General features: G+C 40.0%; 1 protein-coding gene, 1 long non-coding RNA gene and 1 pseudogene across 3 annotated transcripts in view; all 3 read right to left on the minus strand.

Moving 5' to 3' along the window:
• CFDP1 (craniofacial development protein 1) overlaps positions 1 to 24,334 on the minus strand; it is a 151,820-nt gene that overhangs the window by 58,266 nt on the left and 69,220 nt on the right. The gene's annotated exons all lie outside the window — the stretch shown is intronic.
• LOC141409298 (uncharacterized) lies at positions 1,948 to 4,266 on the minus strand. Its single transcript, XR_012429162.1, has 2 exons — positions 2,911 to 4,266; positions 1,948 to 2,584 (listed from the first exon to the last, which is right to left on the minus strand). It is a non-coding gene; the product is annotated as an uncharacterized lncRNA (long non-coding RNA).
• On the minus strand, positions 13,271 to 14,181 carry LOC135968998 (peptidyl-prolyl cis-trans isomerase A pseudogene; annotated as a pseudogene).

Raw genomic sequence — 24,334 nt, forward strand, 5'->3', positions numbered from 1 at the left:
CAGAGGAGGAGATGAGATTTATTATCTTTAGAAGCATTATAACAAATAAATGAAGAAATGATAAAATTAGACTGCCATCATTTCATAACCATAAGTGTATCTAGGATCATCAACAGCTACTAACATCACAGAAAAAGAAAACCAGACTTTATGTGTCCCAAAATAGAACATCACTCTAATACAGTCTTGATAAGAAAAAATATGTATGTGAAACTGAAATCTAGTCAAGTCTTTAGATAAAACTACCAATTTACAAGAAACACACAGGACAGAGGAACATGTTAAACTCTACCATGAGGATGTAACCAGCAAAACCCATGAGGATGTGGGCAACATCCTCAGTTTCTTCAGCTCAGTTACTTCAACAAATACATTCCAAGTAGAAAAACAAAAAAAAGATGGAATAGAAATCTGATGATTAAAAAGGACTGAGACAGTGTCAACCAACTGCCATGTATGGACCATAATAGATCCAAACAAACTGTAAACAATTAACCAAACGTATTAGACTAATTAGATATTTAAACACTGACTGGGTATTTGGTCATATCATGAAGACATTATTTTTTCTGGGGTATGCCAATAGTATGTAGTTATGTTTAAAAAGAAGAGATACATACTGAAATGTTTATGGGTAAATATTTTTAGATATATATCAAAAATACATGGGTAAAATTATATACAATATCTGAGATTTGCTTCAAAACCATATGGCTGGGTAGGTAGGAATTCAGGTGATAGTCATAATGGTTAATTACTGAAGTAGATTTTAAAAATGGACCATGGTATTAAAAGAAATAATGACAAAAAATTCCTTAGCAGAGTTTTCAAACCATTTTCTCCTTCAGTTTTAAAGCTTTTTGTTATTTTACTGAATCTCTGTTCTAAGCCCTTTTCTGGGAACAGAAAAGACTATGTCCCTGACTATGGTTTGACTTACAAATTTTTGCCTTTATCGTGGTGTGAAAGTGATATGCATTCAGTAGAAACTACTGTGAGTACCCATATACCCATTCTGGTTTTCACTTCCAGTACAGTATTTGATAAATTACATAAGATAATCAACACTTGATTATAAAACAGACTTTGTGTTAGATGATTTTGTCCAACTACAGGCTAATATAAGTGTTGTGAGCACATTTAAGGTAGGCTAGGCCAAGCTTTGATGTTTGGTAGGTTGGGTATATTAAATGCATTTTCAACTTACAATGCATTTATTGGGACATAATCCCATCATATGTCAAGGAACACGTGTAGTTACTTGCTGAGTACCTGCCACATACTCGCACATTCTCTCACGGCTCTGCATTTGTTCATTTGTGGAGAAGGAAGTTGAAGGAGACCACACAGCAGTATATGGCCAGGGACGAATGTGAAGTCCTGGTCTGCCTAACTCCAGCCTTATAGTCATATGAGCATGAGTCTCACAGCCTTGGTGTTCCAAAAAAAAAAAAAAAAATCCAAGACGTATCTCCAAGAGAAGTGTCCTCATGATGTATAAAAATGTGGTGGCACTGTTAGTCTCTCAGTTGTGACAAATGCACCATGGCTATGCAAGATGTTGGGTAAAGGTACATGGCACTCACTGTTCCATCTTTCCAACTCTTCTGTAAGTCTAAAATGTACTTGTTTTCTTAAATGTGGTGGGGAAAGGGAAAAAGTGCTGTTTTAAAAGTTACTGCTTAAATGCAACAGGGTATCCTGAACTGGATCCTGGAATAACATGCTAAAAGACACTTGTGGGAAAAAGGGAAATTATAATAAAGAGTGGAGTTTGGATAATAGTACTGTCTCATTGTTAATCTCTTAATTTTGACAAATGTACCACTGCCAAATATAAGATGTTAACATCAGAGAAAGCTGGGTGACACATGCAGGCAGGCACACCTAGGAGATATTTTGGGTTCAGTTCCAGACCATAGCAATGAAGCAAATATCACAGTAAAGTAAGCCACACAAATTTTTTTGATTTCCTAGTGTATATGTAAGTTATGTTTACACTGCACTGTAGTCTATTAAGTGTGTAACAGCATTATGTCTAAGAAAAACAATGTACAGATCTTCATTTTAAAATATTGCTAAAAATGCTGATGATCATCTGAGCCTTCAGTGAATCAAAATCATTTTGTTGGTAGAAGGTCTAGCTTCAATGTTGATGAATGATGACTGATCAGGGTGGTGGTTGCTAAAGGCTGGGGTAGTTGTGGCAATTTCTTAAAATAAAACAACAATGAAGTCTGTCACATTGACTCTTCCTTTCATGAAAGATTTCTCTGTAGCATGCAATGCTGTTTGATAGCATTTTACCCACAGTAAAGCTTCTTTCAAAACTGAATTCAATCCTCTCAAACCCTGCTGTTGCTTTATCAACTAAATATGCACTATTCTAAATCCTTTGCTGTCATTTCAACAATGTTCACAGCATTTTTACAAGGAGTAGATTCCATCTTAAGAAACCACTTTCTTTGCTCATCCATAAGAAGCCACTCCTCATCTGTCAAAGTTTTATCATAAAATTGAAGCAATTCAGTTAAATCTTCAGGCTCTGATATGGTTTGACTCTGTATCCCCATGTAAATCTCACCTTGAATTATTATTATTTTTTTTTTTTTTTTTTTTTTTTTTTGAGACGGAGTCTCCCTCTGTCCCCCAGGCTGGAGTGCAGTGGCCAGATCTCAGCTCACTGCAAGCTCTGCCTCTCGGGTTCACGCCATTCTCCTGCCTCAGCCTCCCGAGTAGCTGGGACTACAGGCGCCCGCCACCTCGCCCGGCTAGTTTTTTGTATTTTTTAGTAGAGATGGGGTTTCACCAGGTTAGCCAGGATGGTCTCGATCTCCTGACCTCGTGATCCACCCGTCTCGGCCTCCCAAAGTGCTGGGATTACAGGCTTGAGCCACTGCGCCCGGCCACCTTGAATTATAATAATCTCCACGTGTCAAATGCAGGACAAGGTGGAGGTAATTGAATCATGGGGGCAGTTCCGCCATGCTGTTCTCGTCATAATGAGTGAGTCTCCTGAGATCTGATGGTTTCATAAGCCTCTGGCATTTCCCCTGCTTGCACTCATTCTCTCTACTGCCACCCTGTGAAGAGGTGCCTTCCGCCATGACTGTAAGTTTCCTGAGGCTTCCCCAGTTATGCGGAACTGCGAGTCAATTAAATCTCTTTTCTTTACAAATTACTCAGTCTTGGCTATTTCTTCATAGCAGCGTGAGAATGGACTAATACAGGCTCTACTTCTCATAGTAGCTCTCTTGATATTTACATCATATCTGCAGTTACTTCCTCTACTGAAGTCTTGAACCCCTCAAAGTTACCCATAAGGGTTGGAATAAACTTCTTCTAAACTCCTGTTCCTGTGGATACTTTGGCCTCCTCCCGTGAATCACAGATGTTCTTAATGGCATCTAGGATAGTGAACTCTTTCCAGAAGGTTTTCAATAAACTCTGTCCAGATTCATCAGAGAAATCACTATCTATGGCAGCTATAGCCTTATTAAATATATTTCTTAAGTAGTAAGACCATCACAGTTTGCCAGGAGTGAAAATAAACAAATAAACAAGTAACACTTGAAAGCTGAAATTACTCCTTGATCCATGGACTGCAGAATGGATGTTAACAGTAAACAACACAACATTAATCTTCTTGTACACATCCATCAGAGCACATGGGTGACTGGGTACATTGTCAATGAGCAGTAACATTTTGAAAAGAATCTTTCTGTCTGAGCAGGATGTCTCAAAAGTGGGGTTAAAATATTCAGGAAACTATGCTGGAAACAGATGTGCTGTCATCTATGTTTTGTTGTTTCACTTAAAAAACACAGAGTAGATTATAATTCTTAAGGGTCTTAGGATTTTTAGAATGGCAAATGAGCACTGGCTTCAACTTTAAGTCACCAGCTACATTAGCCCTTAAAAAGACAGCCAGCCTATCAGTTGAAGTTTTGAAGCCAAGCATTAACTTCTCCTTCCGAGCTAACAGAAGTCCTAGATGGCATCTTCTTCCAACAGAAAGCTGTTTAAAAAATATAAGAAGAAGAAAGGAAAAAGAAAAGGCTGTTCCATTTACACTGAAAATCTGTTGTTTAGTGCAGCCACCTTCATCAATTATCTTAGCTAAATCTTCTGAATAACTTACTACAGCTTCCGTATCAGAACTTGCTGCTTCATCTTGTACTTCCATGTTATGGGAACAGCTGCTTGCTTGCTTTCTTTTTTTTTTTTTTTTTTTTTTGGAGACAGAGTCTTGCTCTGTTGCCCAGGCTGGAGTGCAGTGGTATGATCTCGACTCACTGCAACCTCCGCCTCCCAGGTTTAAGCAATTCTCCTGCCTCAGCCTCCCAAGTAGCTGGGACTACAGTCGTGTACCACCATGCCTGGCTAATTTTTGTATTTTTAGTAGAGATGGGCTTTGCCATGTTGGCCAGGCTGGTCTTGAACTTCTTGCCTCAAGTGATCCACCCGCCTTGGCCTCCCAAAGTGCTTGGACTACAGGCGTGAGCCACCTCAACCAGCCCGGAAACAGCTTCTTTCTTTTTTAAAATTACTTTATTTATTTTTAGGTTTTTTTTTTTTTTGAGACAGAGTTTCGCTCTTTTTGCCCAGGCTGGAGTGCAATGGCGCGATCTCGGCTCACCGCAACCTCTGCCTCCCGGGTTCAAGCGATTCTCCTGCCTCAGCCTCCCGAGTAGCTGGGATTACAGGCATGTGCCACCACCCCGGCTAATTTTGTATTTTTAGTAGAGACGGGTTTTCTCCATGTTGGTCAGGCTGGTCTTGAACTCCCGACCTCAGGTGATCCACCTGCCTCGGCTTCCCAAAGTGCTGGGATTACAAGCATGAGCCACCGCGCCCGGCTAGTTTTTATTTTTTTGAGACGAAGTCTCACCCTGTCACCCAGGATGGAGTGTGGTGGCGCAATCTCAGCTCAGCGCAACCTCCACCTCCCGAGTTCAAGCGATTCTCCTGCCTCAGCATCCTGAGTGGCTGGGATTACAGATACATGCCACCATGACCAGCTAATTTTTTGTATCTTTAGTAGAGATGGGGTTTCACCATACTGGCCAGGCTGGTCTCAAACTCCTGACCTCAAGTGATCCACCTGCCTCGACTTCCACAGTGCTGGGGTTACAGGTGTAAGCTCCTGCAGCTGGTGAAACAGCTTCTTTCTAAGGGAAGAATCTCATGAACAACCTCTGCTAACTTCAAACTTTTCTCCTGCAGCTTTCTCTCCTCCCTCAGCCTTCACAGAATTGAAGGGTTAGGCCCTTACTCTGAATTAGGCTTTGGCTTAAGGGAATGTTGTGTGGTTGGTTTGATCTTCTTATTCAGACCATTCAAACTGTCTTCAGATCAGCAATAAAGCTGTTTCACTTTATCATTTGTATGTTCACCGGAGTAGCACTTTTAGCTTCCTTCAGTAACTTTTCTTTTGCATTTACAACTTGGCTAACTGTTTGGTACAAGAGGCCTAGCTTTTAGCCTGTCTTGGCTTTCAACATGCTTTTCTCACTAACCTTAAATCATTTCTAGCTTTTGATTTAAAGTGAGAGATGTGACTCTTCTTTTTACTTGAACACTTAGAGGTCACTGTAGGGTTACTAACTAGCCTAATTTCAATATTGTTTTGTCTCAGGGAATACAACATTTACCAATTAAGTTTGCTATCCTATGTGGGTGTGGCTCATGGTGCTCCAAAACAATTACAATAGTACCAGTAAGGATTACTGGTTGCAGATGGCCATAATAATAATAATGACAAAATTTGAGATATTATGAAAATTACCAAAATAGGACAGAGACATGAAGTGAATACAAGCTGCTGGAAAAATGGCACTGGTAGACATGCTCAACTCAAACCTTCAATTTGTAAGAAACAGAGTATCTGTGAAGCACAGTAAAGCACAGTGCCATCAGATGAGGCACGTCTACATATGGGAACTCTCCATGTCATTTTAGCAGCTTTTCTGACATAATAATCTCTTCAGATATTCAATACAACATTATTCTAAAGTTTTTTATTAAAAAATGAAGCAGCAAGTTATTAAGTAAAATAAATATTTTACATAAAATGAGGTAATTTATTAAATCTTGATTCTTAACTAGGTATCTTGTAACTATTTTTTATGAAAATGAAAGTGATCATAAGCACTTCTGCCAAGAGTGGGAGTCTCCAGGACTCCATTTGCACAACTGAATTGCAAGTTGAATTATCTACTTTTCCTCATGAATACCATTTTTACCTGAAAAAATGACTGGCAGATAAACTATAGTTATTCATACTTAAGTATTTGACAGACATTTTCTCTTTTCTCGAAACTGAACAATGTCTGTCTGTCCAAGACCTGACAGTATCTGTTGGCAGTGATAAATTCTGAGCTTTAGAATTTTGGAAAACTTGTTGCCTACCACCGTGAACTAAACAGCTTCCCTGTAAAGACGTTTCTGATTGGCACTGATATTAATGAATGTGACTTGTTGAGAAGGTCTAATGAAAGTAGTCAACGTTAGAAGAGCTGTATAACCCAGTAACCAGTAGTTTTGAATGCATGCTGTTACATCACTGTTCACATTTTGGTGTAGTATCACTAAAGGATAATCAAAATTATCAAAAACAGCTATTAAAATACTCCTTCTTTTTCCAACTACATATCTGAGTGAGAGTAAATTTTCTTCATATAATTCACCCAAAACAACTGATTAAAACAGACTGAATGGAAACGAAGATCTGACACTCCAGCTATCTTCGATTAAGCCAGACATTAAAGAAATTTACAAAATCACAATGCTATTCTAGATTTTAAAAATATACTAGTTTATTTTAATTTCTTATACTATAAATAACAACAGTTATAATCCAGTCAATAATTTTGAAGAGTGTAAAGAGATCCTGAGAACAAAAAGTTTGAGAACTACTGAGTCAGAGTAACATGCACATGAGCCTCTTTTCCAATAAGAAAAGAAAGCCAGATTCTTATTAACAGAGAATAATTCACACCTCTGGTTCCAAAATAGCAAAGCTCTGCAGAGGTTAATATGCTGTGAAGCAGATTAAGTGCTGAATTTTTAGTCAGTCTATTCAATGATGTTGTTTTCCCCTAAGACTCTTAAAGGATGGAAAAATAAGACAAAACAACAAAACCACCCAAAACTCATGCCTCGGATTTGCCAAATCAGTAAACCAATCTTTCCTGAGACTCCAATGTAGTCATAACCTGTATGCAATTGTCCTAACCATGATCACCTCCACCTTGCACTAAGTACCAGTGCTCGCCTTCTATCAGATTCTATTTTCCAGGATAACAGCCCTAAGCAAATTTGGAGACATATCAGGTTTTGAATTCAGAGCAAAACGATAACAGCCTCCGGCCCAACAGGGAAACATTTCACTGTCTTCTTGACCAAACTCAATTTCTTTGAGTACCAGTGTTTTATAAGTAACATCTATAGTTTTCAGTGTTTTATTTGTTGTGCTATCAAACTTAACATTTGCATTGCTAATGGCAACTCTCCAAAGAAAGCTGAAAATGATCCACTGAGAGACAACAGCTTTCTGCTTGGTTGAATCATGTATACTTTCTACCTGTTAAAACACTCCCAATAGAGATTGGAATACTTAGTTTTGTGACTTACCCACACATACCTCTTAACAAATCAAAAGATCGCTTCTGGAGGGAGGTAATGTCAGAAAGTGAACACAAGAGTCCTTATAATACAGCTTTATTTCAGACTTGTGGACTCAGCTGGAAGGTGGGGAAGAGCTAGGGGCATCTCAGAAGACAGTATTGCATCTAATTAAGTGTCATGCCCTGACTGGGTATTGAGTCAAACTGCTTGTAGTGAATAAAGTTCCTTGGACCAAAGCAGTGGGACAGACTCTAAAACCTGGCATGAGATGAATAAAAGAAGCCTTAGGGAAAACAGCTGAAAGATTCTTGTGGCAGATAAAGAAAGCATAAACAAATTTTGTTTTAAGATCAATTTACAGATGTGAAATTATAACCACCTATTAGCTGTATCAGTAGCATGGACAAATTAGGTTGTGTATATCTGGAGTCCACGTAACTCGTATCAGTTACCAAGGTGTCACCAAGGCCTCAAGGCTACTGGATTAATCTGTCCATTAAGACATAAATAAAATTGGTTCAATCTACCATTTCATACGTAGGGAAAACAAGCATCCCATCTACTCTATCTGGGTGGTCTTAGGGTCTTTCTTTTGCTAGTTGCTTCCAGCTTCATTTTTGTTGGTTGTGACAAATTCCTAATGTTAGCTCTGTGACTCATGGCTCTGTGACACATCGCTCTCTATGTTGGGGACCCATGATGGACACCAACTCTATTCTGCCACCAATGCAAAGCTGCAGGCCATATGGAATGTCTATGGAAGGTTACTACGTTGAGGGGTGTGGGGGCAGAGGTCTCAAGCCAGCAGAGTAAATAACCCAGACTTAGATATAACAAAGTAATAGCCGTCTCTTTTGTTAAGAGTCCTTGGGAACTTTTCATTGACTATCCACTCCCTGGAAGGTCCTAGAATGACCAAGAACATGCTGAAATTTTATGTCAAATTTACACAAACACAAACACAAACAAACACACACACGCACAATATTTTTCTGGGAGGCAAGTCCATAATTTTCATCAGATATTCAAAGACCTCTCTCAAGATCCAAGAAAAGAGTTCCAATTTACCTTGTATTAGATAAACACCACAGAATACTCTAATAGTAGAAAGAATTTTACCTAGGAAGAACTCAGGTCAGAAATGACTTCTGAAATTCTAAACGCCTTCTTATAGCAACCTTCTGAAAGCCCTTATTTGTAGAACTCTCCCTGACTGCCCCAGGATCAGGGAGATGCTTTAATCTCTAGTTTTCACAAACACCATGTGCGTACCTCTACCACTACACTGTAATACCACCTGTGCTTCCTGTCTCCTCACTAGCTAATCCAACTAGTAATGGGAAAATACAAATTCAAACTCTAGGACATGCCATTTTATACCCATGAGACCCTCAGAACAGCCTGCCAACAGCAAGGATCGGGACAATAGGAACTCTCACCTGATGTTAAGACTAGTTCAACCACTTTGAAAAACAAATCAACATAATCTTTTTAGGTTAACATTTAAACGTATTCTACAGCCAGCAACTTCGTTCTTTTTTTTTTTGAGACGGAGTCTCGCTCTGTCGCCCGGGCTGGAGTGCAGTGGCCGGATCTCAGCTCACTGCAAGCTCCGCCTCCCGGGTTTACGCCATTCTCCTGCCTCAGCCTCCCGAATAGCTGGGACTACAGGCGCCCGCCACCTCGTCCGGCTAGTTTTTTGTATTTTTTTTTAGTAGAGACGGGGTTTCACCGTGTTAGCCAGGATGGTCTCGATCTCCTGACCTCGTGATCCGCCCGCCTCGGCCTCCCAGAGTGCTGGGATTACAGGCTTGAGCCACCGCGCCCGGCCAGCAACTTCGTTCTTACAGTAGTTTTGCACATTGCTGGTTGTTACTCAATGGGTCCCAAATCAATTTAGAGGATCATAGCCATATTTTAATGAAATAGTGTTATATTTTTACCTCATTACACTAAGTACTGCATTTCATTTTATTATACATTAAGTATAATAAAATTTTTGTTTCAGTCATGTGTAGGTTAGTGTGTGTGGGTATATTGGAGTCATGATGAAACTATATTTCTTACTATGGGCTCATGTAAAAACACTTTGCAAACATGGCAACCTGGAGAAACCCCTACACATATGCACAAAAAAGCATGTATGGGAATGTCCACAGCAGTATTTTTCCAATAGCAAAAAACTAGAAATAATGCAGGAAAACACAAAAATTGTGGCATATTCATACAACAAACTATAATAAAGCAGTGGATGCTACTGTGCTACTGCATCAACATAAATCTCAAAATAACGTAAAGTGAAAAGTCAGTCACAGAAAAATACATGCTGCGAGATGGCATTTATTTCAAGTTCAAAAACAAGCAAATTCAAATAACAACTATCTAGGGGTACTCGCATAAGTGGTAAAAAAAAGAAAAAAAAAAACTATAAAGGAAAATAAGAGGCCGGGCACAGTGGCTCATGCCTGTAATCCCAGCACTTTGGAAGGCCGAGGTGGGTGGATCACTTGAGGAGTTCAAGACCACCCTGACCAACATGGTGAAACCCCATCTCTACTAAAAATACAAAATTTAGCTGGGCGTGGTGGCACACACCTGTAATCCCAGCTACTTGGGAGGCTGAGGTAGGAGAATCTCTTGAACCCAGGAGGCAGAGGTTGCAGTGAGCCAAGATTGCGCCCCTGCATTCCAGCCTGGGTGACAGAGCAACACTCTGTCTTAAAAAAGAAGAAGAAGAAGAAGAGAATGATAAAAAATTTAATATGGTGGTTACTTTCCTCTTTCGGGATGAAAGGAGATGTAAAGAAGGCTGGGTAATAAGTGCATGGGTGTCTGATTTATATTTTTTGCATGTAGGAAATATCTTGTAATTAAAAAAATAATAAAGTTGTCACTAAAATTAGTTTAACAGCAACAACAGAAGTTTTACTGATCACCACCCTTCGTGAGTTTCCTTGAACCCAGATTTTGTGTGTTTTTCTTTTTGAGACAGGGTCTCACTCTGTCACCCAGGCTAAAGTTTGGAGTGCAGTAGCACCTTCTTAGCTCACTGCAGCCTTGAACTCCTGGGCTAAAATGATCCTCCTGCCTCAGCCTTCCTAATAGCTAGGACTACAGACGTGTGCTCGTTTTTAAAATTTTGGTAGAGAAGGGTGTCTCACTATGTTGGGCAGGCTGTCTTGAACTTCTGGCCTCAAGCAATCCTCCCATCCTGGCCTCCCAAAAAGTGCTGGGATTACAGGCATGAGCCACTGTGCCCAGCCCAGATTTTGGTTTCCAATATTACCTACCACTAAAGGAACCAGGAACCTAGATGGGAGATGACTCCATGTCTTGGGCAAAAAAACCAATAAAGACCATTCTGGTATTTTCTAGTACCGCCAGAAAGTAAGAATACTTTTCAAAAAAAAAAAAAAAAGAATACTTTTCAGACTGCCAGAGTCAGTGTCAAAAGGACAAAGGAATCAGCTCAAAGATAATGCCATTAGCCAATCTATGACAATCTGAGCTTCAAAAAGAAAATAACTATGGTTAACTGAAAGAAACCGAAACAAAACTAATTTTGTAAAAATAATTTAGCACCAGAGGGTCTAAAATGGGTTTTTGCACATGGAAAGGAATACTAGCCCTCTTCTTACATCTCAGTAACTCCCAATGGGAGCACAAGTTAAAGACAAAAACAGAGCATACATAACAATAACCTTTCTGTGGCTGAATAAAATCCCTTCTAGTAGAAATTGTTGAAAATCAAGATAACTGGAAATCTGCCACTAGTTTACCCCAAACCACACAGAATAAGTCTTATTAATAATTGTATTTATATTTTTATCTGTTAAGATGTTTAAAGTGCTTAAAAGAACAAGCCACGTTAAATTAATTTGTATGTAATATTTAAGCAACGTTAATTTTCAAGACAAATTCAACAACTGACCATTAAACAAACCATAAAAATATTACAGGTAAGATGTTAAAAAGATTCACATAAGAATTCTTTTTTAAAAAGAAATAGTAAGAAACAGCAGTTAATCTTCCACACCATCTCTAGAAACGTCACCCAATGTTAAGACACATTTTTGGCTATCCTTTCAAACATTCCACCCATTCACCAATTTTCTTTTCTTTTCTTTTTTTCTGAAGCAGGGTCTTACTCTGTGGCCCAGGGTGGAGTGTAGTGGTGTGATCTTGGCTTACTACAACCTCCACCTCCTGGGTTCAAGTGATTCTCCTGCCTCAGCCTCTGCAGTAGCTGCGAATACAGGTGCGCACCACCACACTCGGCTAATTTTTGTATTTTTTGGTAGAGATGGGATTTTGCCAGGTTGGCCAGGCTGCTCTTGATTTTCTGGCCTCAAGTGATCCACCTGCCTTGGCCTCCCAAAGTGCTGTGATTACAGGCATGAGTCACTGCACCCAGGCAAGCCAGACACTGTTTAAGCTTAAAGCCGGGTGCAGTGGCTCATGCGTGTAATCCCAGCACTCTGGGAGGCTGAGGCAGGTGGATCACTTGAAGTCAGGAGTTCAAGACCATCCTGGCCAACACAGTGAAACCCCACGTATACTAAAAATACAATAATTAGCCGAGCATGGTGCCGCACGCCTATAATCCCAGCTACTCAGTAGGTTGAGGCACAAGAATCACTTGAACCTGGGAGATGGAGGTTGCTGTGAGCTGAGATTGTGCCGCTGCACTCCAGCCTGGGCAACAGAGTAAGACTCTGTCTCAAAAAGAAAAACAAAACAAAAAAACACAAAAATCAACTTAGGAAGGGATAACCATGTAAAAAGCTCAAAGAATAAAAAAAATTGTTTTACAACACACAATAGAACTGTCAAAAGGCACTTGTACCCTCCATAAATAAACTGTAGAAAACAACTCTGAACACATGAACATGTTCTCTCCTTGTCTGGTTTCTTTTTGAATTTCTCAATGTCTGTTTCCTCTTTGGGTCGCAGGTTTCCTTGTATTTGTTTTCAGAAGTATTTTTTATTATTTTTCGCTCTCTTCCTTCTCCTATTCTGCAGTAAGCAGCTATGGCATGAGCTGAAAGCATGGCCTCAGGAAAACAAAGCAAAAGAGCCTATCTTGACCAATAATTCCCATACCTACAGGAAGTCATTTGTACAAAATGAAGGAACTCAGAAAAACCCAAGAATTCAATGAAGTTATTCACTGGGAGATGCTTTTCCCGCAATCGAATGCTTGCTAGTTCCTAGACTGCAAGATCTACACAAATTGGGTAATATGTCAGATGGGACAGTCCTGGGTCAGTACTGTCATCTCCTTTTCCATGTCTGCCCTACAGTCTTCAAGGCCAGGCAAAAAATATCCTTTATACTAAAAATCAAGTCTCCATACAGATCAGTGGTCTTGCCTATGGCCTATGGTGTTGCATCCTACTTTAGGCAGAGAGGCGGGGCCCAGCTGCAGCTGTAGGAGGGCTGATATCAACACTGTGCTCAAAGGCCAGTGGAGTGAAGTTTAAAGTTCAGCATACTCCTCCTTTAAGGAGTCAAATTCCTGTCTTCCAGGCAAGGCATCCCTATGTTCTGGGTTTTCCTGGACAGTCTCAACTTTTAATTTTACTTCTAAATGTATAATTACATTTGACTTTAAAAAATATTGTCAGAATAGGTGTGTTGATTTTTGGTTTGGAAAATATGCTCACCATAGCTCAAGAAACCATGTAACATCATAATGCAGCCAATCTCGACCTACAACACAAGCTGTAAGTTAAGGTACCCTCTAGAACACTACTCTTTGCTCTTCATTCCTTGAGTTGTTTTTTTTTTTTTTTTTTTGACAATTGTTACTTAGTTTTTATTTCATAATCATGAACTTAACTCTGCAATCCAGCTAGGCATGGGAGAGAACAAGGAAAACATGGAACCCAAAGGGAACTGCAGCGAGAGCACAAAGATTCTAGGATACTGCGAGCAAATGGGGTGGAGGGGTGCTCTCCTGAGCTACAGAAGGAATGGTCTGGCGGTTAAGATAAAACACAAGTCAAACTTATTCGAGTTGTCCACAGTTAGCAATGGTGATCTTCTTGCTGGTCTTGCCATTCCTGGACCCAAAGCGCTCCATGGCCTCCACGATATTCATGCCTTCTTTCACTTTGCCAAAGACCACATGCTTGCCATCCAACCACTCAGTCTTGGCAGTGCAGATGAAAAACTGGGAACCATTTGTGTTGGGTCCAGCATTTGCCATGGACAAGATGCCAGGACCTGTATGCTTTAGGATGAAGTTCTCATCTTCAAATTTCTCCCCATAGATGGACTTGCCACCAGTGCCATTATGGCGTGTGAAGTCACCACCCTGACACATAAACCCTGGAATAATTCTGTGAAAGCAGGAACCCTTGTAACCAAATCCTTTCTCTCCAGTGCTCAGAGCACGAAAATTTTCTGCTGTCTTTGGAACCTTGTCTGCAAACAGCTCGATGCAGACGCGGCCCAAGGGCTCGCCGTCGACAGCAATGTCGAAGAACATGGTAGGGTTGACCATGGCTAGTAGTACAAGACTTTCCTCGGCGGCAGCGTCTGCAAAGCCCCTTCAGTTGTTATAAAAGCAAGCTTAAGTTAAATTTCTATTTCCTAAGAGGGAAAAGAATTTGCTTTACAATGAAACTGTAGTTCGCAGTGGCCCCTCTTACTACTGACTGCAAAGCTTCTGCCCCACAGTGTTGTTTTACACAGAACAGATGCTAATTCTTTTTATAAACAATATTACATGGAACCAGAAGCGAGAGCAGGAGGTCTACGAACAGACCTCAATGGCTGCAGCACAAGTTCCAGCTGAGGTTTTGTTATTATGGCAGTGGCAGATCTTACGGCAATGGAGGGCCTTGCAGCTTAAAAGCAAACTGTTGGCTCTGAAATCCAGATACTTGTCTTCTGACGACCCAGTGGTATGTGAACTGAGAATACTGAAAGAATCACCACCAGGAAACAGATGTAAGCATTTGGCCAACTTCATTCAGACACAAGTAAGTGTTGTTAGTATAATGCTCTTTATCCTGGCACTGGAGTCAGGTTTGACAAATCCAATAGGGTCTTAAGAAAAAAATACTATTTTGTTTTTCTACAGAAAAATGGAACAACCAAAGAATGACAAAGAATTCTTTGAAATAGTAAAAAGACTTAATGTATGAAAGTCTGAGCACCCAAAAAAAAAAAAAAAAAAAAACAAGCATTTTGCCATCCCCTCTCGTGACACTCCTAAATGGATTATTAATATTTACGGATCGTCTAGTGCACAGTCTAAGAGGAATGAGAACAAATGCAAGAAGCATCTTTTCTTTTTTTTTGAGATGGTGTCTTGCACTGTCACCCAGGCTGGAGTGCAGTGGTGCAATCTCGGCTCACTGCAACCTCTGCCTCTTGGGTTCAAGGGATTCTCCTGCCTCAGTCTCCCGAGTAGCTGGGATTACAGGTGCCCGCCATCACACCAGCTAATTTTTGTATTTTTAATAGAGATGGGGTTTTACCATGTTAGTCAAGCTGGTCTCAAACTCCTGACCTCAAATGATCAACCCACCTTGGCTTCCCAAAGTGCTGTGATTACAGGTGTGAGCCACCATGTCCGGCCAAGAAGCATTTTTATCTACGCAAAAAAAGGTGTTTGGTCAAGAACTGTCTTCTGGCAACTGTCCAGAACTGCTCAGTACTGACACAGGAAATTGGTAGGAGTTTCCCAAAGATCCTCATTCATTAATTCAATAAATACTTACTAACAAACTATTATGAACCAAGTACTGAACTGAGAATAGTGAGCAAAACAGATTTGATTCATGCCCTCAGGTAATAGTTTAGTGGGAGAGAAAAGAGGTGACACACACACACACACACACACACACAAACACACAGCCATACAATTATAAGTTGAGGTAAGTGCTACAGAAAATAATTAGGGGCTATGAAGGTTCATGCCAGTGGGAACCTAATGTAGATTGGAGATGTGTCCTCTGAGGTACTTCTCCCCTCTAGATCTATGTGTCTAAAGTGAAATTAAAAAACAAAAACAAAAACAATTACTTTAAGCACCTTTCTGCCAGAAGGAAGATAAGGGCTTTATTTAACAATTCACTTTCAATGTACCAAGTAAAATACTCAAAAGGTATTTTAAAATAAGCCTCCATTCTACCCTTTGCTGTCTTTTAACTGCCAAATTCCCCTTTCCCCAAGACAAACACTGTTCTTAGTTGCTTGAGTATCCTTCCAGAGATATGTTAAACCTGCAGTTCTCAGTGTGGTTCAGGGACCCCAGAGAGACGGGAGATACTTTCAGGGAGCTGAAAAGGTTAAAACTATTTTCATAACAACACGAAGACATTATTTGCCTTTTTCTCTTGTATTCTGTCACAAGTGGATTTTTCCAGAGGCTACATGGTAGGTGATGGTATGGTATTATTGCTCTGACAGCTAATGCAATGTGAGAAGATGCAGAGTCGGCTATCTTCAATTAAGACAGATATTTAAAAGATTTGTAAAAATGTAAAACAATGCCACTCTTCTCACGACATTTTTTTTTTTTGGAAAATATACTTATTTTTCACAAAAATATGCTATTTATGTTAACATGTAATGAGTTTACCACTGTTATTTGAAAATAAGTTAAAGTTTTAAATTTCTCAGTTTTAATTTCTTTTTTTTTTTTTTTTTTTTTTGAGACAGAGTCTTGCTCTGTCGCCCAGGCTGGGGTGCAGTGGCCGGATCTCAGCTCACTGCAAGCTCCGCCTCCCGGGTTTAGACCATTCTCCTGCCTCAGCCTCCCGAGTAGCTGGGACTACAGGCGCCCGCCACCTCGCCCGGCTAGTTTTTTGTATTTTTTAGTAGAGACGGGGTTTCACCGTGTTAGCCAGGATGGTCTCGATCTCCTGACCTCGTGATCCGCCCGTCTCGGCCTCCCAAAGTGCTGGGATTACAGGCTTGAGCCACCGCGCCTGGCCTAATTTCTACTACTGTAAATATCAGTAGGTATTAAGAGCTCTTTGGAGTCCTCAATCATTGATATGGATGTAAAGAAGTCCTAAGACCAAAGAGTTTGAGAACCACTAAACATTTATAAATGTATGTCAAGTGTTAAACACTGGTCATTAACTGTATCATTTTGGGAGATGTTTTTTAGTGTATTTTAAATAGATGGATGCTGATAAGGAAATCAAGTTACTTATCGGTGGCTATAATGTGTTGTGGATTATTTGGCTATCAACACAAAACAAATTTCACCATGGTGAATGGCTAGTTGTTTTTCCATAGCATCTTAAATATTTGGTATATTAATATGTGGAGTTACTCCAAGCCCATAAACATCTTACAAATCAGAAAGTAATTATAACTTTTATGTGATAACTGAAGTTGAATGGCAAGGTTAAACACATCTGTATTGAGTCAAAAGAGAAGCTATTATTAAATGAAATAACATAGTAACAAAGCAGTTTTTGGGACTAACCCTCCCTCACACAGATAACAACCATATACTCTGGCCAATATATAGAAAATTCTTGCCTATTTGAAGGCACTGGAGAGCAACCAAAGCCAGGCAGAAATTGGAGTGGATTCAACCTTTGAGAGAAGGGGACGGACTGTGTGAGATTAGTCAGTCTCTGTGGCACAGAGGGACTAAAACTTAAGCAGAAAGATGCTTCTCCATGGGTTAAGGAGACGACTAAGTCTGGCTGTCAGAACAGCTGGAAAGTGAGGGAGGAAGCCCCAACTCAGTAAGATACACAGTCAGGCATAGTAGCCTGTGCTTGTAGTACTAGCTACTCAGGAGGCTAGGGTGGGAGGATCACTTGAGGCCAGGGGTTCAAGGCCACTATACCTCACTATACTCCAGCTTGGGCAATACAGTGAAACCCTGTCTCAAAAAACAAACAAAAAAACAAAGAAGATATACAACTCATAATTCATCAGAGAAGATCCACAAGTGGCCAGTACGCACATGAAAAGTTACTCAACATCATTTGGCATTAAGGCAATGCAAATTAAATACAATGAAGTACCACTACCCATCTGCTAGATCAAAAAGGCCAACACTACCAGCTGTTGATGACGAAGTGGACAAATGGGAACCCTCATGCACTGCTGGCAGGAATGTAAAATGGTGTGACCACTTTGGAAAACAATGAGCAATTCCTTAAAATTTATTTGAAAATAATTTACCAGTCAGCATATTTCATTCCTAGGTATTAACCCTAGAAAATGAAAACATGTCCACATAAAGACCTGTACACAAAATGTTCACAGCAGCATTATTCAAAAAGCCAAAAAGTAAAAACAACCCAGTGTCCATCAACTGATGGATGGGATAAGTATAATGTGGTATATCTATAAAATAGAATATTTAGCCAAAAAAAGGAATGAATTATTGATATATACTACACAAGAAGACATCTGTCTTCTGGCAATTGTCCAGAACTGCTCAACACTAACAAATGGGAAACTGATGAGTTCCCCAAAGATCTTCATTCATTCATTTTTGGAAGAACTTCAAAAACACCTTATAGGGAGCACAGTCGCTCACACCTATAATCTCAGCACTTTGGGAGGCCGAGGTGGGCAGATCACTTGAGGTCAGGAGCCCGAGATCAGCCTGTCCAACATGGTGAAACCCTGTCTCTACTAAAAATACAAAAATTAGCCAGGTGTGGCGGCACACGCCTGTAAGCTACTGGGGAGGCTGAGACAAGAGAATCACATGAATGTGGGAGGCGGAGGTTGCAGTGAGCTGAGATCATGCCACTGTACTCTAACCTGGAGTGGACAGAGTGAGTGAGACTGAGTGAGTGAGACTGTGTCTCAAAAACAAACAAACAAAAAAACCATTATAGGAAAAATAGACACTGAAACACTATATAGTGAAATTTCCAGACAAGACGAATCTACAGAGACAGAAAGCAGATCAGTGGTTGTCTGGAGGGCTCCCATCTTTTGGGGCTGAAGATGGGAGCAGGAACTGACTGCAAATGGGCAGCACGGAACTTTTCGGGTGACGGAAGTGTTCTAAAATGAAATCGTACATGATGAAAGTTACTACTTTAAAAAATTTACTATAGGCTGGGCGCAGTGGCTCATGCCTATAATCCTAACACTTTGGGAGGCCGAGGCAGGTGGATCACCTGAGGTCAGGAGTTCAAGACCAGCCTGGCCAACATGGCAAAACCCCGTCTCTACCAAAAATACAAAAATTAGCTGGGTGTGGTGGCGCATGCCTGTAATCCCAGCTACTCGGGAGGCTGAGGAAGGGGAACCACTTGAACCTGGGAGATAGAAGACAGAAGTTGCAGAGAGCCTGAGGGACAGGAGCGAAACTCCACCTCAAAAAAACAAACAAACAAACAAACAAAAAAAAACTGTAAACTATTAAACTATACATTTGCATTTGGATGAATTTTATGGTATGATAAATCCCCACCACCACCCAAAAAAGCTGTTTAAAACAATAGAAAAATTTAGGGAGAGTATTAACAAAAATAGCTAACGCATGCTGGGCCTAATACCTAGGTGGTGGATGGGTTGACAGGTGCAGCAAACCACTATGGCACACGTTTACCTATGTAACAAACCTGCACACATACTCCAAAACTAAAAAAAAAAAAAAAATTGCTAGGGATGAGGGGGCAGGGTGGGAGAGATAAAATGAGACTTAAAGACTTAACAGTCAGCTGGGTGTGGTGGCTCACGTCTGTAATCCCAGCACTGTGGGAGGCCGAGGTGGGCAGATCACCTGAGGATAGGAGTTCAAGACCAGCCTAGCCAACATGGTGAGACCCCATCTCTACAAAAAATACAAAAATTAACTGGTCGTGACGGCAGGTGCCTGTAATCCCAGCTACTTGGGAGGCTGAGGCAGGAGAATCACTTGAACCCAAGAGGCAGAGGTTGCAGTGAGTCAAGATCCCGCCATTGCACTCCAGCCTAGGTGACAGAGTAAGACTCCATCTCAAAAAAAAAAAAAACTTAACAGCCAGACCGGATACAGTGGCTCATGCCTGTAATTCCAGCACTTTGGGAGGCCAAGGCAGGTGGATCACTTGAGGTCAGGAGTTCGAGACCAGCCCGGCCAACATGGTGAAAACCCCTCTACTAAAATAACAAAAATTAACTGGACATGGTGGTGGGCACCTGTAATCCCAGCTACTCAAGGGGCTGAGGCAGGAGAATCGCTTGAACACAGGAGGCAGAGGCTGCGGTGAGCCAAGATCGCACCACTGCCCTCTGGCCACAGAGAAAATTTCATCTCATACAAACAAAACAAAACAAAAAGATTTAACAGTCAAATGGAGTATGTGGACCTTGTTTACATCCTGACTCAAAGAAAGTAGCTATAACAAAAACTTATGATACAATTAAGGAAATACGAACAATGACTAAATACTTGATATCAAGAAATTACTGTTATTTTTAGATGTAATAATGGGAATTGCTTTTAAAAGAATACTTACTTTTAAGGGATATACACTTGAATATTTACAGCTAAAATGACATCACGTTAAAGTTTTGCTTCAAAATATTCAGTGGAGGTTTTGGTGGTGGAGTGGATGGAGAGCTATCATAGATGATGTAAAATGGGACATGTGTTAAGTACTGAAGATGGGTTACATGCATATGGAGATTCATTATGCTAGTCTCTCTATTGTATGAAATTTTCCACAATAAAAATAAAAGGAGTATAGTAATATCTACCTGCAAAGATTTGAGTATTCAACTTGATAACACAAAGGACTTAATATAAAAGACTGGCAAAATACTGATAACTGTTGAAGTTTAGTGATGGGTACAGGGATTGGATTCATTATACCTTACACTTTACTTTTGTGTGTATGTTTGATATTTTCTTTTCTTTTTTTTTTTTTTTTTTTTAAGACAGGGTCTCACTCCAGCCGAGGCTGGAGTGCAGTGGTAACATCTTGGCTTGCTGCAGCCTCAACCTCCTAGGCTCACACAATCCTCCCACTTCAGCCTTCTGAGTACTACAGGCACATGCCACTACGCCCAGCTAATTTGTGCATTTTTTGGAGAGATGTAGTTTTGCCATGTGCCCAGGCTGGTGCAATTTTTCATAATAAAAAGTTTTTTTGCTTTTTTAAGGAGTCTGATACTTACACATTTTCATTACGGGTATCAGCACTTTCCTTTTTACATTTTTCAACAATTTAAACGAAGTAAGGATAAAATGGAATAAAATATTCCAATATTAGCACAAACATGTCTTGCTTTATGAAGACCCAAAACATTTATGTGGCCAATCAGCTAATGTATCAAATTCAAGATTTGGTTAAAAATAGGCAGATCAGAAATGTAAGTGTAATATGTGTAAGTGAGTCGCTCAAAAGTCCAAAGTAAATACAGTCCTCCTCTCTTCAGTATAGTTTTTGAACGTAAATAAGACTGATTTCATCAGGCATAGGAGAAATTCTTTTTATTTAGGGAATAATAAAAAAAGTAGCTTAAAATACATATTGCAGGCCAGGTGCAGTAGCTCACGCCTGTAACCCAAGCACTTTAGGAAGTCAAGGCAGGATTGCTTGAGCCCAGGAGTTCAAGACCAGCCTCAGCAATATAGCAAAAGTTTGCTTCAAAAAAAACAAAAACAAAACAACCCACAAAAAAACAAAAAGCCAAAAAACCCACATATTGCTATGTAGAATTCTAGCTAGATGCAGGCTTCTGCTTTAACTATTATATACATGTAGATACAAGGTTTTGCAGTGGGCTGCCTATTTATTCTCCAATAATCTAAACAGACTATGATAGAGATGTATGTGCCCACACTTATTTCTTCTGATGAAACTGGAAAAGCAATTTGCAAACCTGTCTACCAGAAACAAAGAAAACTAAGTAAGACCAGGTTATTCTCTACTGCTCAGAGTCTCAACAATAGGTTAAGGAACCAGAGTTTCCAAACTGGCCTCCTTTTGTTTGACCCACACTTTACTTACTGTATTTATTTATTTATTTATTTATGAGACGGAGTCTCACTCTGTCACCCAGGCTGGAGTGCAGTGGAGCAACCTTGGCTCACTACAACCTCCGCCTCCCAGGTTCAGGTTCAAACGATTCTCATGCCACATCCACCCCAGTGGCTGGAACTACAGGCCTGCACCACCAAGCTCAGCTAATTTTTGTTTTTTTGGTTTTTTTTTAGTAGAGACAGGGTTACACCATGTTGTCCAGGCTGGTCTTGAACTCCTTACCTCAAGTGATCTGCCCACTTCAGCTCTCAAAAATGCTGGGATTACAGGCATGAGCCACCATGCCTGGCCTTGAATTTTTTCCATTATTTACTATTTTTTTCTTTTTTTTGAGACAGAGTTTTGCTCTTGTTGCCAGGCTGGAGTGCAGTGGCGTGATCTCAGCTCACTGCAACCTCTGCCTCCCAGGTTCAAGCGATTCTCCTGCCTTGGCCTCCTGAGTAGCTGGGATTACAGGTGCCTGCCACCATGCCCAGCTAATTTTTGTATTTTTAGTAGAGATGGGGTTTTGCCATGTTGGCCAGGCTGGTCTCGAACTCCTGACCTCAGGTGATCCATTCACCTCGGCCTCCCAAAGTGCTGGGATTACCAACATGAACCACGGCGCTCAGCCAAATTTTTTCTATTTAAAAAATAATGAAGGGGGAGGGATAGCATTAGGAGATATACCTAATGTAAATGATGAGTTGATGGGTGCAGCACACTAACATGGCACATGTATACATATGTAACAAACCTGCATGTTGTGCACATGTACCCTAGAACTTAAAGTATAATAAAATAATAATAATGTGTGGCAGGGTACAGTAGCTGACGCCTGTAATCCCAGCACTTTAGGAGGCTGAGGAGAGCGGATCACCTGAGGTCAGGAGTTCGAGACCAGCCTGGCCTACATGGCAAAACCCCATCTCTACTAAAAATACGAAAATTAGCTGGCATGGTGGTGTGTGCCTGTAATGCCAGCTACTTGGGAGGCTGAGGCACAAGAATTGCTTGAACCCAGGAGGCAGAGGCTGCAATGAGCCAAGATCATACCACTGCACTCTAGGCTGAGTGACAAAGCAACGCTGTCTCAAAAATTTAAAAGAAGAATTAAACAAAAATTAAAGGTCCATTTGCAGAAATCAACTCACTTGCAAAAGGACTTGTTTACTACAAAATTCAGGTTGAGATCTATCTTACTTTGTTAGTTTATTCATTCATCCAATATGCCCTATATGAGCATACACTGTGCCAAATGCAGAAAAAAGCCAATTCCAGAACTGTAAAAAACAAACAATCACATGTTCATGTGGACTTCACTGTAGTGTTTCGCAGGGCTTCTTAACTCGGGAACTACTAACATTTTGACCAGGACAATTTTTTGTTTTGAGGAGCTGTCCTTTGTACTGCAGGATGTTTAGCAGCATCTCAAACTTTTTACCCCCTAAATGCCAGTAGCATCCCCTGCCCTGCCCAGGTTATACAACCAGAATGTCTCTAGACACTGCCAAATGTCCCCTAGGACAAATACAAGTTAAAACATTTTAAGTAATGTCAACATAATATGATACAACTTCATAATCAATTATGTATCTCTCTAAAGATGATTAAACACTGGCTAATGTCTTAAGTAAATAAAACTGCGGACATTAAAAAAATAGTAATGTCAAAGCAGACTAAGAAACTTGAATGGGGGCAGGGTTAAAAAAAAACTGAACAAAGTTCTTACATATTCATATGTTTTTTAAAAACTAATCTCTAAGCCCTTTGGTTACGCTTCGTTTGTAGTTGGGAAATTCCTGTTCTGCTAATTCAGGCTCTTTTCTGAATACAGATTTATATATTTTAGTGCATGAAAATATTACTATAGCCTAACATTCATAGGAAGAATCTCTTGGTCTTTTTTGAGAACCTCTCAAGTGTTTTGTTACATACTAGAATAATCAGAGGAAAGAAAAGTAAGTGAATTTCAGTCTTGGTATATTCTCCTCTAATTCAAAGGTTTCATTTAGTAGGAAGAGGATGAAAATATTGATTAAATCTATACAGGTTTTTAATAGTTTTAAGTTTCATTTATTTGTTAAGTCTGCTCTCTGTTTCCTTGATGATTTCATTTCTTTGTCCTAATATGAACTAGTAAGTGAAGATTAACTTTGTTATTTAAAAAGGGGAAAAAGGGAAAAATTACTAATTTTCATTGTGTCCTTCCGTACCAGGAAGTGTAGTAAGACACCTTATTTCATGCTCAAAACAGCTCTATGAAGTAGGAATTACGATCCCTATTTTACAGCTAAAAGAATTAAGTAAAACTATTATTTTGCACCAGGCAAGCCTGTTCAAGTTAAAGGTATACATAATACTCTACCTATTTCTAAAACAGGAGCCAATAATATCCATGACAGCATTCTCTTCCCTATACTGTAAACTAGAAGAAGTCCAAAGTAATAGCTATAAGAAGGGTTTTAATCTGAAGAGTTTGACAACAAACTAAGAATCCCCAAATAATCAAAAAGAAAAACTCATCACATCTAGTGGTAACAAAATTTGAATATACATGGTTTTCATATCTGTTCATGAATAACTCAACAATGGGCAGCAAAAACACACCCACACAATTTCAAGACTCTGGCCAGGAGTGCTGACCAGCCTCAATAAAATGTCAGCTTGCTGCCAAAGGATCCAGATCAGTGGAATTTTCCAGTTCTCTAAGGAGACAATGCAGAGTTGCCTGCAGACTGGTTCTG

This window comes from Macaca fascicularis, chromosome 20 (assembly GCF_037993035.2).
Source record: "Macaca fascicularis isolate 582-1 chromosome 20, T2T-MFA8v1.1".
Taxonomy (NCBI): domain Eukaryota; kingdom Metazoa; phylum Chordata; class Mammalia; order Primates; family Cercopithecidae; genus Macaca; species Macaca fascicularis.